The following is a 19,033-nucleotide window of genomic DNA, read 5'->3' as shown; positions in this document are numbered from 1 at the left end:
GTTGTAGCGTCTGGCGTCGGACCGCTGCTGATCTTTGATCCGTAATCGGTCAAGCCTTCGAGCATCTGCGCGTTGAAGGTAGGCGGCAACGTCGACGTTCTCTTCTTCTGTAACGTTGGGCAGCATGGCGTCTAGCGTGGTCGTGGCATCCCTGCCATGGACGAGCCTAAAAGGCGTCATCTGGGTGGTCTCCTGCATTGCATGTCGCTCTCGGCGTCGGGTCACGGCTTCGTCGCGTATGCGAGTCACGGGCTGGGCGTGTGGTCGATGCTCCTCTGGGTGGCGGCGTCGATTTCAAGGTAGCTTGCGTCGTGGTCGAGGTTCTCATTGTGTGCGGCGTCGGTGCAGCGAGTGTCGGTTCTTCATGCGGCGTCGCGGGTGCAGCGTCTTCATGGGGCGTGGTCGGTGGAGGATCTTCGGCGTTTAGCTCGTGAGCAACCTCACCTCCAGAGGTTGCTGCCTTTAGTTTCCCCTACGGGGGCTGGGCGACCTTCCTCGTACCGCGGCTGCGTAGCTGCGGCGTGGCGACGCAAAGCGCGAGGTTGACGGCGATGGTGAGCGCGAAAAGCGGTTCGGCGTGTACTCTTCTCGACGCAGGTACTCGTCGATTTCGCGCGGACGTTGTCCGAAGCGTGGTCGTGGGGCGTTAACGGTAAATTCTCGAAGACCGATACGTCGGTACGGGCAGTGACGAAGAATATGGCCGGCCTCACCACAACGGAAGCACAACGGCCGGTTGTCGGAAGTCCTCCAGGCGTCGCATTTCCTGGGGCTTGAGCGTCGGTCATAGGCTGGGCGGGTGGGGGCTGGGAGGCGGCGTTGTGGAACGATTGGCTCATCTCGGGGAGGACGTGGGGGTTGTCGTTGGGGCTGGGCTGTCCTTACTGCAGCGGCGTAGGTCATGGCCTGGGGTTCTGTGGCCGTCGGGGTGCCAAGTGCCTGTTGCACTTCTTCCCGTACCACATCCATCAGAGTCGCTGCTTGTGGCTGTGGGGAAGATGGCAGTAATCGGCGTAGCTCCTCTCGGACGATTTCGCGGATAACTTCCCGCAAGCTGTCGCTGGTGGTGGCCGGCGTGTCCGAACGGATTGCACAGGCAGAGGAAGGGCGATTGTACTGCCGAGCTCGAACGTCGAGGGTATTCTCAATCGTGCAGGCTTCTTGCATAAACTCCTCGACAGTTTTTGGCGGCTGGCGGACGAGGCTTGCAAAGAGTTGTTCTTTTACGCCGCGCATTAAAAACTGAACTTTCTTTTCCTCGGTCATCCCGGGATCGGCGCGGCGAAATAGGCGCTTCATCTCCTCGACGTAACTGCGGACGGGCTCATTCGGAAGCTGGATCCTGGACTCGAGGAGTCGTTCGGCTCTTTCTTTCCTCACGACACTGGTGAATACCATCAATAGTTCTCTCTTGAATAGCTCCCATGTCGTAAGGGACGACTCGTAGTTTTCGTACCACGTGCGTGAGGAGCCATCCAATGAGAAAAAAACGTGTCCAATCTTTGCCGCATCATCCCACTTGTTGAATGACGCCACGCGCTCAAATTGGTCCAACCATTCTTCAGGGTCTTCGCCTAGGGATCCATTGAAAGTTGCCGGCACCCGCGGCTGCTGAGTATGATCGGTGTCGACATCTTTGGCGAGGTTGCAGTGCTGGTAGCAGCGTCTTTTCGCTGTCTGGTGCGGTCCGGCAGTTTCCCGAACTCAGGCTCCTCTCCCTGGAGACGTCGGCTGGCTCGCTGAGCTGCTGGTTCGTCCTCGGGTGTGAAGCGCTTAGGGCTGGGTTCACGACTTGAAGGGGGCGTCCGGAACATGGAAGTCACCCCGCACCTCCACCAGATGTCACGTAGTGGTGACGGCAGTCGAAGCAGCGATGAAGACGGACGAAAGGGTCTTCTAAAAGAACTGTTTATTGGGCTGACTTGCACCCAAAATGGACTGAATCACTCGGCGGCGGCGAAGCGACAAGCGTGCTCGGCGGTCGTCGAACAGAATGCCCGCCGCTGTCGGCCGTGCTCAATTTAAAGCTGATAGCGAACATTCGAGATAAAGGGCGAAAAGTTACTAGAACATTCCGTAACAACGTAGAATCAGCTTTGCCTGGCTGCGATCAATCGAGATAAATCTAGTCGCGTCTTGCGTCGCAAACAAAGCGATAAGGTGGTGTCGCGGCAGTTTTGAAAAACGAACAAACACTGCAAATATTGTCGGCAATATGGACACGACCTAAGCCTGCACGTATTTTCGTATACAAGACGATTTTCCACATTTGAATTCCACGCTCCTACTATTTTGACCCTCAATGTCAAGTTGGTGGCTGCATCTCTTGCAGATACAGTGAAATGTGTTTACGAAAAAAATAAAAAAAGATAAAAATATGGCGGTGGTTTGGCTCTGGTTAAACCTGGACTGTCGCGATAGCTACAGCTGCAGAGTGGAACTTGTTCAGTTGAATTGCAAAGTCAGTCTTCCGCCGCTCCGTTTCTCTGGGCGTTCCTCTTTCATATTTGTCCCACTTGACACGGCGCATGCGCACAGCTCTTGCAGCTCGGTTTCGCCGGCGCGCTGCGGCTCTGGCTGCTCCGCACCACTGGTCACGTGACCAACCACGTGACATCATGGTGGCGCCGGCACGCTGAAAGCTCGAAATGCTACCCTAATGTATCTATCTCTACAAAATAAGAAAACCGCGCTTGATCGCTCCACAGTGGCACAAGGCTTGCGGATCGACCATGCCATCAAAATCGATCGTCGATAAGAACGGCGTGCTCCGGAACATTACATGCGGTGTGGGAGCAGCTTGGGGATGCGGCTCTTCAATTTCGTCCGTTTTTTTGCTCAGGGAAGTCATGACCCTTGTCTATATGCGAGTAAATCGGACAGTGTCTATTTATTGTTGTTCCCACGCCCGGGCATACTTGTTTCTTTGGTAAGTGATCGTCTTATTGTTGGTAAAGAGCTGCTCCTCTTTGCGGTGATGAGGAGGAAAATATCGGGCCCACTACGCATGCTCAAGGCACCGATATGGTAAGGGGAATCAGCAGGTTGATTTAATTTGCACACTAAATGAAATAAAAAGGAGAAGGCAATTCATAATCACTTAATAAACATCGGTAGAAAGCTAAATGTGGTCAAATGCAGAAGTGCTGCTAGTGAATCGCTTCAGCAAGAATATCAGCGCCTACGATGCTGTGCCGAGAACCTAGCTAGTGAAAGCTTAATTTCATGGTTAGTCAGGCGGACCTCGAAGGTAGGCAGCGCCATGATTATCTTGTTTTATGGCCTGCCTCACGCCAGTTATGAATCTCGGGACGAGACTGAAGAAATCTTAATTTACTCTCGTCTGCCTCAAATGTTCCGGCATCGTAGCTCTCGATTGAACGGGAGCATAAGATTGATGGTTTCTTAGAATAAAAATGCAGACCAGTCATTGCGAAGTTCTCCTCTTTTCAATCAAGACAAGCAATTTTCAAGTTACAAACTCAACGATGATGGCATCAGCGTAAGTAACGATTACTTTCTTCTGACGCGTCAGGCGAGGTGAAAACTACGCTAATTTGGACTCTCTAAAAACTATAAATTCAAACTGCGTTACAATTAGCGTTGCATGAATAGGTGTTACAGCTACAATCATGTTAGTGACAGCGTTTCTGAAGGCCGTATTGTAACCAGCCATTCATCCTAATCTTCCACAGGCTAGGTATGCATGAGGGGTGGTGGCTACCGATCTGCAGCCCGGAATTCATTGTCATTTTTGTATGCTAACATTCGAAATGTGTAGTCTAAGCGTAATGAACTTTTTGCAACTATCGATGCATGTGCCGTGAGCATTGTTTGCCTTGCCGAAACGTGGCTTTCTACGACAGTTCAGGGCTCAGAAATTTTGCTTTGTAACAAGCGTTTCCTCACTTAACGGTGTGACAGGGGTGAATAATTGGAGGTGGAAATTTTATAGCAGTGGCTGTTTTTTCTTTTCCTGTTCATGTTGCTTCGAGATTAGAACTCGTGTTGGTCTAACGCGCACGCGTGTTAAAAATCTGATTTTGGGTATTTGTTATCGTCCTGTCTCAGACGGTTCCTCTTTCGTGGAAGAACGCCATTATTTTGCTTTTCGCGATTACCTTTCGTTTTCCAAACGTTCCTGTTCTTTTAGTAGGTGGCTTCATTTTTCCAAGTATTTTATGGTCCACTGTGCTTTCTTATGCCGAGCCTTTTTCTATTGAGTTGATGGCTTTTTCCTTATGTGTGCTGTTCTTAATTTTTTCACGATTTGCCACTCAGCATAATTACATCTTCCTCCTCCAACTTGCTAGACGTTGTTCTTAAACTTCACGCGATCTTCTCGCTCCCATATCTTGTTTTCCAGGCTTGAGGGACTATTGTATGGTTCATTCTTCACCGAATGACTTGGCAGCCCACCAAAATAACAGTTTCAAATATATCCAAGACTACCAAAATGCAAACTTCGAGGCCTTAAAACGTGAACATGCTTGTATTATTGACCAATGCTTACTCTAATTTCACGACGGATCAATTGAAACTGCAACATTTTTAGCTTAAAACTGCGTCCTTAATAACTCTTATGTGCCGCTGAGAAAAGTAATAACTAACAGACTTGCAGCCTGCTTGAATTGTTTATTAAACAGGCTGTCTAATAAAAAGAAGCGCCTGTTTCGTTCGGCTAAAATTTCAAATTCTCTGTCCCGCTGGGATCCATATAACTCCGCCGCTTCTGTCTACAAATCATCACTAATACAAGTCAAGGTATCAGTTTTTAGTCTTCCTCTTGATTCTTTGTTAATAAATACCCCAGGCAAGTTTTTTATGCAGTTAAAAAACGCATGCTTCAAACATTGTTCTAAAAACTTCTGGTGGCCAGTTAATTCCGAGTGAAATATGCGTTGATTTTTTAAACGATGTGTTCACGGCTGCTTCTAATAACAATATTGTATAGCTTATCCGCGTTTCGATGGAGGCAAAATGCAAAAGGCGCCCGTGTGCTGTGCGATGTCAGTGCACGTTAAAGATCCTCAGGTGGCCGAAATTACGGCGGCGTCCTCCACTACGGCAAATTTTTACCTCTTTCTTCTTTCACTACGTCCTTTATCTCTTCCTTTGCAGCGTGATTGAGGAGTCCGTCGAGATGTGACTCTTGTAGAAGCTGGCTGGGCCAATTTCCAAGCCTTTTCTGTCTTGCACGAGCGTTCGAGCTGACGTTTCATGTATCAGAACACCAACAAGAAACAAATCCTCAGACTTTGTTTTCGTTTACAGTCAGAGAGGCACCCTGTGGGGTTAAGTTAGCCAAAACTACCACTAAACAGCTTCAGCATGAATATTTATAGAGAACCAAAAACGATTTAGCGCAGACCTTTTTACTTTCGCCTGCTCTGTTCATACCGAGTTCACGATGGAACCAACGCTTTTACCGCTTCTTCGCGCCGCAAATGTCTTCCGATTTTTTTCTATTAGTGGCCCCACGTCTGACGTGACGGCTCGTCTAGAGTAGAGCCCCGTAAGTTTTGAACTGCTGATTGTGCGCTTAGAACATTTTGGAATGGGTGCCCGAAATGCAATGTGAGATTTGATCTGTTAACCTAACGGTCATTTAGGAAAGCATTCAATTGGAATCTTCTCACGAAATCTGTCACTCCTGCACACTTTTCCAGCTTATTCGAAATGCGTTCGGTAACTATGCATGTTCGGAAGATTTTCCTAATAAATTAGGAGGAGTCTACGAAAAATTGACATTACTTTCAGGTGTTGTTCTTTGGTGGCGTAACTTTCCCCATTGATTGAAAACGATTAGCGTTTGAAATGTCCATATTAGCAGCAGTTCTGTCTTTACTACGATTTTATGTACGTATCAAGAAAACTTATATTCCAGAAAGTACCGGCATATTTTCTTCCTATTATTAGTGTTCATTACACCACAATCCTTGAGCACCAACAGGAGTTTAAATCGCCTGCTGAGATTCACTACCTCATGTTTCGAGAACGCACAGCGTGACTGCAGTCTTTCTACGTTCTCTCAACCATTTAAGTTCGCGCTAGTGTAAGTACCTCGGCATCACCTGCCCCCCTTGCTGTTCTGTATATGCTGCGTGTCGGAAGGATAAAAGAACCAACAAACAGCGTAGAACAAGCCAAATTGTGTGCATGTGACACACCAGGGGGTGACAACGTCTTCCTTTATCTAATCAAACTTGTCTTAGTGCGGTCGCTGCATCTAATCTGCAGCTTCATTTCTTACTGCTCCGAACTGTGTATACTGATAACCACTACATTCCCGATGATGTATCTCCAGGGTGTCCTTTATATCTGTTTTGTTACCCGTTTGCTCTCTTCCATTAGTTACCCATTTAAAACGCTCTCCTTCAAGAGATAGCCAAAAATGGAGCATTGACTGCTCTAACCTTTCTATTATTTCCTGCCCAACTGTGATCCTACACTACAAACAAGGCTACAAACAAGACGTATAGCACGAACCGTGCTATCCGTCATTAGGATATCAAGAAAGCTACTTAATAGAAGCGGCCAGGTCTGATAAACCGGAGTTAGAGTGACGACATGGGCAATAAAATGACGCCGGAGAAAATTGTCACCGATATAAGGCACACATCGAGACATGCACTCTATACCAACCCTACTTTTTCGCAAGCATGCATTACAGTTCAGGGAAAACAACCGCAATGTATCCGGCGCGGATATAGAAAAACGCTGTTCTATCGGGTGGCCGAGGAATGCGTCAACGCGTCGTGGCGACGTGACCTACTTCGGAACCAGCCCCTTTCTGGCGTATAATTTCCGGGGTCTGCGCGACGCTTGCAGAGTGCTTGACAGTGGGCGTCAATAAGATGAGCGCACTATACTTGCGCGGATTAGCCATTCTCTACGAGCAACGAAAATGGTATAAACGACAGAACGCTGGTGACAGTCTGAAGAGTCAGCTTGTGATCTGCGTCTATCTTGCCGAAGCTTGCGACTTATGTTCGTGTTTGCGTACGACTATTATTTTATTCAGAAGAAAAAACAACCTTTTCAGACCAATTTTGTTTGAAAAAAGCTTTGCAAATGACCGTAACCTTTACTCGCATTTTTCTGTGTACGATATTAAGTCTATGCACTATAATTTGATGAATAATTGATAAGTTTTATATACCAAAGAAATGTTTTCGTGTTGGAGTGGAGACCTCAGCAGGTCTTTAGATCCGTTCCTGTCCCATGTTTCCGATTCCGAAGTTCTGCGCCAGCGAACACGCGCTCTAATTCCTCCGTGTTCGCACCCTCTCCCCCGTAGTCTTACTCGGCAGGAGGAGGTACCCGTGCGCCGGATTCGGGCAGGGGCGGCTCTGACACCATCTGTTCGTCATCGGTGGCGTGCCAAAGATCTGCCACTACCTGACAGGTGCCCTCACGGTAGCGCTGCACCGGACATTTGTGATGTGCGGCACTTGTTATGGACGTGCCCAGCGACGGCTGCTATGAGAAAACGGCTCCCCAGGGAGGTGGGCCTGCGGTGGAACCGCGAAAGTGACTACGTGAAGTGGACTATGGACAACCGTTTCATTAGCAACCTGTGCGACTACCTCAGCGCAACGGTTCTTCACTCCTTCTTTTAACTTTCATCCCGTGCATTCCTCCCCCCCCCCCCTTTCTTTTTCAACTTAAGCCTCATGGCACTCTTCTCGAATAAAAAAAAAAGTCTTTAGACAAACTGGAGAATTTCACTGGACACAGAGGTACCAGTTCAATGGTGTCCTTTAATTTGTCCTTGATCAATAAGCTGCTACGCGAGAATGCTCATGCGTAGAACCCTCGAGTATGTGCTCAGAAGCCGTACTCCCATCTGTGAACTATCAAACGTACAGGTGCACCAAAAGAAGAACGCAGCACGAACCTGCTTCCCAGCGCGCTTTATTCGGTGAAGCGCATGCAGACAGCTAGGGTCCAGCGAACGCATCTTCCAGCTTTGATGCTCGGCTTTCGTTTGACACTGGCGCAGCAGGGCTGCTTCATCCACTGTTTGTCAGGGGCACTTTTATTGTTTCATGAAGGTTTTTGTTGCTGGCGGACCAAGATTCGGTGGTTGAAGAATAAGCACGAAACCAAGCGTGGACGATGGCAGGCAGGCATTCTGAAAGTCGTCGCATTCTTCACGAAACAGAACTCGCGGGCCTCCAAAGTACAACTCTTTCGGCACGATGCATGCTAACCATAAATGTCGGAATGTGTCATTAAAAACGGCCTTTACGCGCGCTAATGAAATAGCGCGGCTTCGCAGTGGCCGGCAAATGGCAAACGTGGATAGTTGAAAATAAGTCCACCGGACCGAGCCGGACTGCAGGCTCTTCCGCTACTAGAAAGCGCTGGGAATTAGTTCGTCCAACACTCGCAAGCTCGGTTTTAGTGCGAAAGAACTACTACGAAGGTCTGCAGCCTTTCGAGATCGCATCTGGTATGTGTACCTCGGGAGCATTTAGAAAAGAGGCGCGAAAAGAAATCACATTAATATACACGTCTGGGAGTCGAACCCGCGCGGACTGAGCAGATCAGCTCCAGAGGCCGCTGCGCGAGACCGCTAGGCTATCGACGCAGCAGAACCGGGCTGGCGGTAAACTGCAGCACACTCTCGCGCTGGGAATCGCAGAGGGTCTTATTCATCCACCTGCAGCGCGAACAGTTATGTGCCTTTAAGTTTCTCAAAAGCAGCGCAAGGTTAAGACACTCTTGATTATGAGGAAAGAAAAGGCGCATAGCTGGCTCCCCTGGGTAAGTGGACTACTCAATCACGCTCTGAACTATGCGGCGGGGCTGCCCACCTGCAGAAAACCGTGCTTTCGTACAACACTTCGCGCTTAACAATGTAAACCTCAAGTCAATTTTTACTTTGGCAACACCTCTGCACTCTCTGTGAAAAGTAATGATGCCTCACGGCTCGCTTGTTAGTGCAGAGTAATGACCCCCCCGAAGTTCAAATTTTTTTTCTTATCACATGAGCCGTCGTCCACAACTTTCAATACCGTTTTATCTTTACAGCGCTCATAAAGTATGTACTCAACGATACACAAGCTACACATATTTCCTGAAAAAACTTGATCGAGGCTGTAGGTACGAAAGCGAACACCGGAAACAGAACATTCACTGCAGGACGCCGAGCAACCCTGGTATTTTGAGAGGTGAGTTTTTAGTGATTTTTCATTGAGAAATTTATTGAACCAAAAAGGTTGAGTGATCACCGCCGTGGATGCGGTGTTGGGTCCAGGCTTCAGGCGATGGCCGCGGCTTCGTGCCTGCAGGCGACCTCCAGTGCCCGATCCACCACCAGCCTCTGAACTTAAGGTTCCGAGCTGGTTACCGAAGTATCCCACTGTTCTTTGTTGGTAATATGCCTTTCTGGACTAGGATTAAGCCTGGGGCATCCGTACATCATATGTGCAAGGCTCCCTTTTGGACCCTTACACATGGGGCACTGTGGTTTAAAGTTACCGGGGTACATTAGGGCTCTTCTGTGTGGGCTTGAGAATGTGCCTGTTTGAAGTTGCCTCCAAATAACCTGTTTATGTTTATTTAGTGATTTATGCGAGGCCGCGTATATTAATCTCTGTTCCTTGTAATAGTTTGTAATCTCCTGGTATGTAGTCATGCGCTCCTCAGCTATCTCCCAGGGATGAGAGCTCATGTCCCGGTTAATGAGACCTCGAGCTTTTTCATCAGCCATTTCTTTCCCTTGATGAAAGGAGCGCGCGAGGAACCAGATAAATTTAATCTGATGAATTTAATTATCTTTTGGCCTGTCGAGGATTTGGTGTGCAATTTTGTGTATTTTTCCCTGTGCAAAGTTCCTTACACCACTTTTCGAGTGACTCATTATGACCCTACATTGTGTTTTGGTTATCGCCAGGGCGACTGCTGCCTCTCCTGCTTCCTCGATGATGTTTGTGAGGACAGTTGCAGCTGTTTTTGTTTCGTCGTCCTGGTTTACAGCGGCTATCACGAGACCCTTCCTCTCCTCATGCTTTGCCGCGTCCACGTAGGTTACCTCCATTTGGCCACCCTAATATTTATGATGAGCTTTAGCTCTAGCCAGTCGTCTAGCTTCATGTATCGCGGTGTTCACATTTTTGGAAGCGGCTTAACTTGAAGCATCGCGTAAATATTCTTAGGTATTCGATGTTTCTCGAATTTTTCGGTGACAGCCAATTTTGAGTTTTCTAATGAAGGTTTTGCCGGTTTTAGAGTTAGTGAGTCTCTCCAAATGGGAGATTTTGTGAGCGTCAATTAGTTCCTCTATGATGTTGTGTATTCTTAACCCCAACAACTTATCCGTAGGCGTAGTTGTGGGTAGGCATAGCGCGATTTTGTATGCCTGCCTAATAAGGGTGTTAATTTTCTCTGTTTCAGTCCGGTACAGATTTAAATACGGTGCCATATATACGATCCTACTCAGGACGAAGGCCTGAACAGATCTCCTGGTGTCTGCCTCTCTCATTCCTTTTTGTTTATTGGTGATTCTTCTAATTAACCTGCTGAATGGACCTACGCAAGAGGCTATTTTCTTAGTGGCTGTGGCGTTTTTACCACTGCTCTGAATGTATGGTCCAAGTATGTTAAATTCCTTGACCTCCGGAATTTTGTTTTGTCCCAGAAGTATCTTAATTTGTGGGTGTTCTTTAATTCTCGGGTGGCTTATTGTTAGAAGTTTCGTTCTAGACGGTGAACAGGTGGGTTCAACCCGCTCGCCTTCCATGACCACTGCGTCCGCGCCTATTTGAAGGGTTTCCTCCAGCTCGGCATCACTTCTCTTGGTGGCCCGTAGCGTAATGTCATAGGCGTAGAGTGCGTGTAACAGGTTAGGCACTTTGTTAAGTTCTTTAGCCAGATTTATGAGAGTTTTGTTTGATAGGAAGGGGGATAAGACTGATCTTTGTGGGGTCCCTTTGCTTCCTAATTTAATGGTTTCCCTTTTGAGTGTTAATATGTATCTCAGCCGTTCTGTTTTGAAGAAACGCTGAGATATAATTGTAGGTGTTCTTTCCGACCCCCAGCGACCCTAGAGCCTCTAGAATAGTCTCGTTCTCGACATTGTCAAAAGCTTTAAGTCTAGCGCTAGTATTGCTCGTATGATATTGCTAGTATTGCTATTGCTAGTAATTATGCCCCACGGCTTGCTTGTTTGTGCAGAGTGCTGACACCCCCGAAGTTCATAATTTTCTTCTTATCACCTGAACCGTCGTCTGCAGCTTTCAATACCATTTTATCTTTATAGCGCTCGTAAATTATCTACTCAACGATACACAAGCTACCCATATTGCCGGAAAATATTTTATTCAGGCTGTAGATACGAAAGCGAACACTGTAAACAGAACGTTCACTGCCGGACGCCGAGCAACCCTAGTATTTTGAGAGGTGAGTTTTCAGTGAAAACTACGGGCATAGCTACTTCTCTGCTCATTATTGAGTCCAATGTATTGCTGAAAGTGCACGCCCAGGCTCAAGTATATCTATTTATACTGAATGGTATAAATAGCAGCTTTATTTATACTGAATGGTTATTTAACACACTAAAATTTTTACACTATAAATACGCTTTGTTGCCTTCCTGCACTAGAAAACCGTGCAAAAAGACCTGATGCGTAATATTTTTCAGCAAAAGCGGCCTTTGCAGCTAATTTTTACGCTATGTAGTGGTGGCGACCGACCACTCCGGAAGGTCAAGCTCTGAGGCTGCTTATAACTGAAAACCTAACAAAACAACTGTCTACCGTGGCACACTCGGGATCAACTTTTTGTTCAATCCAGGTCTTACCACTTGTGTAAGCTATTAAAAAAGCCTCATAAAGGAAGGAGCCGACGGCAGGGACAGAAATGCAAGCTGCAATACATTCCCAAAGGTGACGCTTTCCATGAAATGCAGCACCTCGCTGCTGCTGCTGCAAAAAAAAAAAAAACAGCAAGAAACAAGAAAGCAAGGAGTGGACGTTGAGAGCGTGCTTTCGCTTGTAGTTCTTAAAGAAGAAGTGGTTTTGCTGGATTCGGCAGGAAGCTATGGCAGCACATGACAGGTCTGCAGGGTACATCCGGGAAACCGACCGTAGATGGCATTACCAGAAAAAAGGACTTCGTTTGCTTCCGCTTCAAGCGGCAGGCGAAAAACTCAGCTCTTTAACTCATGGCTACTTGGGAGGGAGGGGGGGGGGGGGGGGGGGTAAGGTTGAAGGGAGCATGCCGGATGCACTGAAGCGAAGTATTTGTTTTTTGAGTCCCTGGCAGCTGTTGTCGCAAAAAAATCTGCGGTTTCGCTGTCGTCGTCAAAATAAATGGTCTTTTCCACCACCACCACCAGGTCCGCATCAGGCCTCGTATATAGAACTTGGTGCGCATTCAGAATTGGATTTTTTTTTTTAATTTCATGGTGCTCAGTAGACCCGCCTGTTCTCTATTAGAACTATTCACTGGATAAGAAGCCTAAGACGGAAGAAGATACAAGGATGATACGCTGAAGTTTTCCGCGCACGTCGGCTGCCGTTTGCTGTCGACGCTGTTTAAGGGGTTACACGTAAACCGCTGGACATGACAAATTTTTTCCTCCTAAGTTTCTCTACAGCATTGGGCCCGAAAAATAAACTTTTATGATATATTGTAAGAATTGGCATTGGGAATGCGAAAAGTGGTCGATCAATAGATGATGGAACGCGTGGGGAATGCGTGATGGAATGCGTGAGGTCCGCAGTGCTGCAGGCTCCTTTTCTTGTGTGGGCTCTGGTTTTAATACAGAATTATTACTGGTATATCCGGTTCTCTAATTATGTTAGCCACTGTCTATAAACAACCAGCACATGCATAACTAAACGTACTTCTGTGCCGACTACAGGAACCCTTCTTTCGAACCTGATGTTTCGCAGTTGTTCAGCTTTCTTAAGTCCAGCCTGCAAAAGTGGGAATTCAGATGCAGAATATGCCTCTTTTTATTATGCATCGTGAAGGCATTATCAAGGCAATATTGAATATTGTAATAAGGGAGTAATTACTCACTGGCATCCACCCAAGCGCAGCCATGCGGCAATAAAGGAAAACTATAAAGCTTTCTCAGAAACTTCTCAGTAAAAGAAAAATTACACCTGGTCCGTGGTACGAACGCGAGACCACCTCATCAGCGAAGGAGCCGCTCTACCAACTGAGGTAACCGGGATGGCAAGCATGTCATAGGGCAACAGCGAATTGAAATATTACTTGAAGTGGGAACATTGTTGGCCGAATATTTAGAGGAATCCGCCTAGCTGGAGTAGAATTCGTTATAACGGAGTAATTCCTCATTGGATAACACTAAACATTTGACGGAAATTCTCAGCACTTCGAGTTAATGATCAGTTCGCCCTCGCCCTACCATGCTCCAGCCGTTCCCGTTGATGATGATGATGATGGTCTTTGGATGAATGTCACGTACTCACGATGGGGAATTGGCCAGGGTACATTGTTGATACAAAAGCACACATGGGTAAGGAGTGGAGTAATTGGAAAATTTTTTGAAGAAGACGCAAATTTGGAGAAAAAAGGTGAAAAAAAAGGAAATGAAAAAGCCGTGAATTCACATTTTAGCATAAAAATCGATCTCATGGAATTATATACCCGTGAATAAAATCGCACACAGGTTTCAAGGCATATCCCTTGGCGCTTGCCCCAAAGGAGAGTAGGATCGGAATAGATAGAGGGAGCCCCAGTCGAGCGAGGGGGATCTCCAAGTATGTTCTACGGAGAGAAGCGAGCCGCCGGCAAAAGAGGAAAAAGTGATCTATTGACTCTATTTTGCCACAAGACTCACAAAGGTTGGTCAGCGATAACCCTGATCGGCACAAATAGAGATTTAGTCGCGGTATTCTGTGACGCAAGAGGATCACGGACACCTCACATTTCCTCGAACTGCACATCCGCACACTCCAAGAAAATGCCAGGTGTTGGAAATCCGCTACAGCAAGGAGAGGCTCATGGCTCAAGTAGTGGAGGCGCTGGAACCGTTGGAAGCGTGCTGCCGTCAAGAAGACAGTATTGGGTACGAGGGGGACAATAGGTTCCCCAAGGCCGGACTTAGCTAAAAAATCAGCTCTCTCATCAGAAACAAAGCCACAGTGCCCAGGGACCCAGTGAAAACGAACTTCTGTAATATGTGGTGGAAGAAACAATCGAAGGGAACGGCTCATAGGGGTGTCCCTCGATTTTTCAAATGCTGTCAAAACGGAAAGGCTGTCTGATAGTATAATAACCTGAGAGATATTGCAGGGAATCCTGATTAAGGTCACCTCAATGGCCAGAAACTCGGCGACAAAAATAGGGGTACAGTCGGGGGCCCGAAATGAATAGCTCCAATCAAGAGCCATTGAGTAAATGCCAAGGGCTGCCTTTTCATTTTGCTGGGAGACGTCTGTAAAAACGGTAATATGATTAGGAAAATTATCCAGATACTCCTCAATAAGCCCTTTTAATACACTGGGAAGCAGATCTTTCGTATTCCCTGGGAGGGTGTCATCAGAGATCACGGGGTCAGCGCGGCAGGGGATAACTGGTACTACAAAATTTATTGATACGGAAATTTTTGACAGCAGGAAATTAGTGAATACAACCTGAGGAAGCTTGTACCTAGGCCAAGATGTACAAAAGAAAGCAGCCACTCTACCAACTGAGGTAACCGGGATGGCTGGCATGTGATAGGGCAACAACGAACTGAAATATTACTCGAAGTGGGAACAGTCTTGGTCGAATGTTTAGAGGACTTCGCTTAGGTGGAGTAGAATTTGTAATAACGGAGAAATTACTGACTGGATAACACTAAACATTTGACGAAAATTCTCGGCACTTCGAGTTAATGATCAGTTCGCCCTCGCCCTACCATGTTCCAGCAGTTCCCGTTATCTCAGTTGGTTCAGCAACTGCTCCGGTGCAGTGGTGGTGCTCGGTTCGAATCCCAGAACAGGATGAATTTTTCTTTAACAACGATGTTTCAGTGGACGCAGTATAGGTTTTCTTTGTGGCCGTTTTGCTGCGCCTGGATGAACCCCAATAATTATTTGCTTCCTTATTACAAAGTCGACTCCACCTGGGGGGATTCCTATAAACATTTGACCAATACTATAGTTTGTTAAAAAAATTAACAAAATCAACTTCCACTTCTGGCGCGTGTTCTTTCTACGTGTATGTCCTTTCTTTTATCATGTGCCTTCCATAATTTCGCGTAAACCGCCAAACTTGTTGCATCAGATGCGTGGAGGAACACCTTGCGCTAGCCGGCATGCATACAAAGGGAGGAGCATGTTCAATCAGGACTGCAAAATTCATTCTTGTCCAGCGCTTTGATATTGTTCCCAAGTCTTGAGTGATTGCCACGCTGAAAGCGGTGAGCACGCGTCTTCATCCCTTCGTTTGTAATGCGAGGTGCCAACATGTTTCTCTCAAATAATCGCTACTAAACGCAACTGCGCAATCGATGCTCGAGATTGTTGTACTGTTTGTCGTTATCTCGAAAGTTCTTGATTACATCAAAATGGACCCCTCTGAACAGCTGCGGTGACTTGGTCCTTCGGCGACAGCCGGGCACGTTTGTTGCTAACACCGCCGTGTTATTTAGTGTTTTGCTAGCGAAGTCCTCCAAATTTGTTTCAGTTTTTTAATTGTTTTTTTTTGGGGGGGGAAGGAAATGGCGCAGTATCTGTGTCATATATCGCTGGACACCTGAACCGCGCCTTAAGGGAAGGGATAAAGGAGGGAGTGAAAGAAAAAAGGAAGAGAGAGGTGCCGTAGTGGAGGGCTCCGGAATAATTTCGACCACCTGGGGATCTATAACGTGCACTGACATCGCACAGCACACGGGCGCCTTAGCATTTTGCCTCCATAAAACGCAGCAGCCGCGGTCGGGTTTGAACCCGGGAACTCCGCATCAGTAGCCGAGCGCCCTAACCACTGAGCCACCGCGGAGGGTTCCTGCAAATGTGTGTGTAGTGGTTGTTTATTAAAATAATAGTAAAAAGGAAGGAAAAGATTTTTGCTAACCCCGGCATCTGCCATCGATACTGAATCACCTGAGCAGGGGCAGCGGAAATAAAGGATAGCAGGCAGAATCGAGAAATTAAATGAAAGAGGTGAGGGGACAGGAAGAGAGGATAGAGGGAGAAATAATATATACAAACTATTTACAAAATAATGAAGTGATTGTTTCTGTGGCACCTCAGTAAGCTCGTCTGCTGGGCCCTCCATTGTCACTACCGCCTGACAATGTATATTATTGGGGTAGGAGTAACGTCTGCGCGAACCACCAAACTATTGACACAATAGATATTAAAGGGGCCATATCCATGCATCTTGGACAAGCAATTATATGTATGCTGCCAGTGTGAAAGTTATGAAGATTTGCTTGCCGCAAGCGTGGGGCTGCTTACTGAAGTAAGCGCAATGCTTGTGAGCAGGGGCGGCAGAAGCCTGGCACGTGAGGAGCGCAGAAGCGCCCGCTGTGCCCACATGCACACACTTAAAAAGTAAGAAAACGAACACAACTTAAGTGGTCCACTCGGAAGAACAACGCGGACTCACTGCCATGCACATACAAGAACATTCACATCCTTTCGTTGTGCCAGCACAAACAAGCCACCAAACACGACACCATAAAATCCACCCCTAGAAAAAAAAAAGACGCTGGTGATCGTGTCAGTAGATGGCGAAAGTGAAAATTGGTGTTTGCGGATTGATGGATGGAAAAAACATTTATCAGAAAAAAAGGAATGAAAAAATCTTCCAGCGTGGTCTCCTACTGGTCCAGGAGTCCACGGGCTTGTGCCTCACATAAGGTCCGATAAAGCAGCCATTTCTGGCCGGCTGGATTAGCGGTCCGTAAAGCAGCCCCCCAGGAAGAATGAGGATAATAATTGGTTTCCTAGGAAAGGAAATGGCGCAGTATCTGTCTCACATATCAGCCGACACCTGTTATGCGCCGTAATTAAGGGAAGGGATAAAGGAGGGATTGAAAAAATGAGAGGAAGAAAGGGGGCCTGGTGATCTTTAACTTACACTGACATCGCAAATCACATGGGCGCCTTAGCGTTTCGCCTCCATCTAAACGCAGCCGCCGTGGTCGGGTCCGAACCCGGGTACACTGGATCACTCTCCGAGCGCCCTAACAACTGAGCCACCGCGCCTCATTACAGGTCCGCACGCCGAGAGGGGGACTCCTGTATTTTATTGAACAAGGATTAGGCACACCTCTACATTCGGTTTCACTCTAGAAACACTGGCCCTGAAGCTGCCTCCTCCGGAGCACTCAATGGGTGCATGTCCGGGCACCTGCAGAGTTTATAGACTCCAGCCACGCCAAGGACCAGTGAAAGCTTGTTGTGACGGCTATTGCCGTAAAATTGAATTGCGATTGCGAGATTCGTCATGCGCAAAGACTGCATGAGCTTGTATGCAATAATAATTACGCGAAGAGCGATCCAGTCCGAGCGGGCTTCCTGCCGCCCTGTTCTGTCCCTGCCCTCCTTTCTCCGTGCACGCTTGGCTGCAGGGCCCCAGAATGGGTACCAATACAAACGCGTCGTCCTTGCTGGAACATTCGCTATGCGTGTTCTGGGAAAGTTAGCGCGAGGCGCAAGGGCCCGGATATGTGCCCGGGGTGATCACGTGATCGCGCCGCCATGGGTGGCACCCTCTGCGCTGTCGCAATACGGGGTGTCAACCTGCGCACAAGGCGCCCCCTGCCCCTCACTTTTCTGTGACTCCGTTCCAGGGACGCGTTCTCGCTACCGCTAATAGTACAGCGACGACGACGATGGCAAACATGTTTTAACGCGGTTGAGGTAGGGAGCTCTTATCGCAGAAAATGCGTTGTCGTCCTCGACGTCGTGGTCGGCGTCGTTGGCCGTGAGAGAAAAATCCCCGTAAAATGTCCAGGGAAGCAACCAAGGAGGCAGGTGGGGTGGCTAGGTGACGTGACCTTGTGGCGTCATCACAACCTGCCCACTCCACTGTGAGCAAGCTGCCCACCATGGCAGGTGGGCAGTTGGAAAAAACTGGTTTTTGTGGAAAGGAAATGGAGCAGTATCTGTCTCACACATCGGCCGCCACGTGATCTGCGCAGTAAGGGAAGGGATAAAGGAGGGAGTGAAAGAAACGAGGAAGAAATAGGTGCCGTAGTGGAGGGCTCCGGAATAATTTCGACCACCTGCGGATCCTTAGCGTGCACTGATATCGCGCAGCATACAGACGAATTAGCATTTCGTTCCATCGAAACGCAGCCGCCATGGTCGGGTTCGAACCCGGGATCTCCGGATCAGTAGCCGAGCGCCCTAACCACTGAGCTTACGCGGCCAGGAAGGGGCAGTTGGGCAAATTAATGATTGGTCGCGAAATGTTGCTGGAAAGAGCTTCATGGATCGCACTGCTCCCACCGGTGGCAGCACCTGCCAACGCAGGGCACTGACGCATCGTTTAACCGCTGCACCACTGCGCCAGGAATGGTATGAGGACTCCCGGGTATCAATGAATGCAAATTAGGGAGTGTCCAATTCAGCATATATTGCCAGTAACCAATTAGCTATCGCATCATACCCTTAAGCTGGAGCTTAAGTGCCCCTCCAATGCTATCCGCTTGCAGTCGTGTTGTTACTCGTCTGTTCCTTTCGTGTGCGCGCTCGTCGATGCTAGCAAAGAAGAACTGCCAAGAGAGAGAATGAACAGCGAACACCGACGCAGATGCAAACGAAGCCGAAGGTTCCGCCCAGAATGTGCATTTTACATTTCAGCCAACATGAAAATCGGGTGCTTGTTAAAACCGGGCAATTGCAGTATAAAAAAGCAAATGAAAGTATTTTTATCACAATAGGGCCTACTTTTTTCGGTAATTACTGCTTCTGTGCATTTTGCCTAGTAAGGTTCGCATCAAAAGGTACACCGCCGTAAAATTAGTCTCAATAAAGGTTGTGGCAGATTCCTCTGCTTGTAATGCTTCTTCTGCAAAGCGGCATTCGGTGAAGTTTCCTTTATAACGAACATA

General features: G+C 47.7%; 1 protein-coding gene across 1 annotated transcript in view; it reads right to left on the bottom strand.

Moving 5' to 3' along the window:
- LOC144102418 (sodium-coupled monocarboxylate transporter 2-like) overlaps nt 1–19,033 on the bottom strand; it is a 639,582-nt gene that overhangs the window by 97,628 nt on the left and 522,921 nt on the right. The window lies entirely within an intron of this gene.

The sequence above is a fragment of the Amblyomma americanum genome, chromosome 8 (assembly GCF_052857255.1).
Source record: "Amblyomma americanum isolate KBUSLIRL-KWMA chromosome 8, ASM5285725v1, whole genome shotgun sequence".
NCBI lineage: Eukaryota > Metazoa > Arthropoda > Arachnida > Ixodida > Ixodidae > Amblyomma > Amblyomma americanum.
The sequence above is the reverse complement of the archived record's forward strand: the minus strand, read 5'-3'. Positions and strand labels throughout refer to the sequence as shown.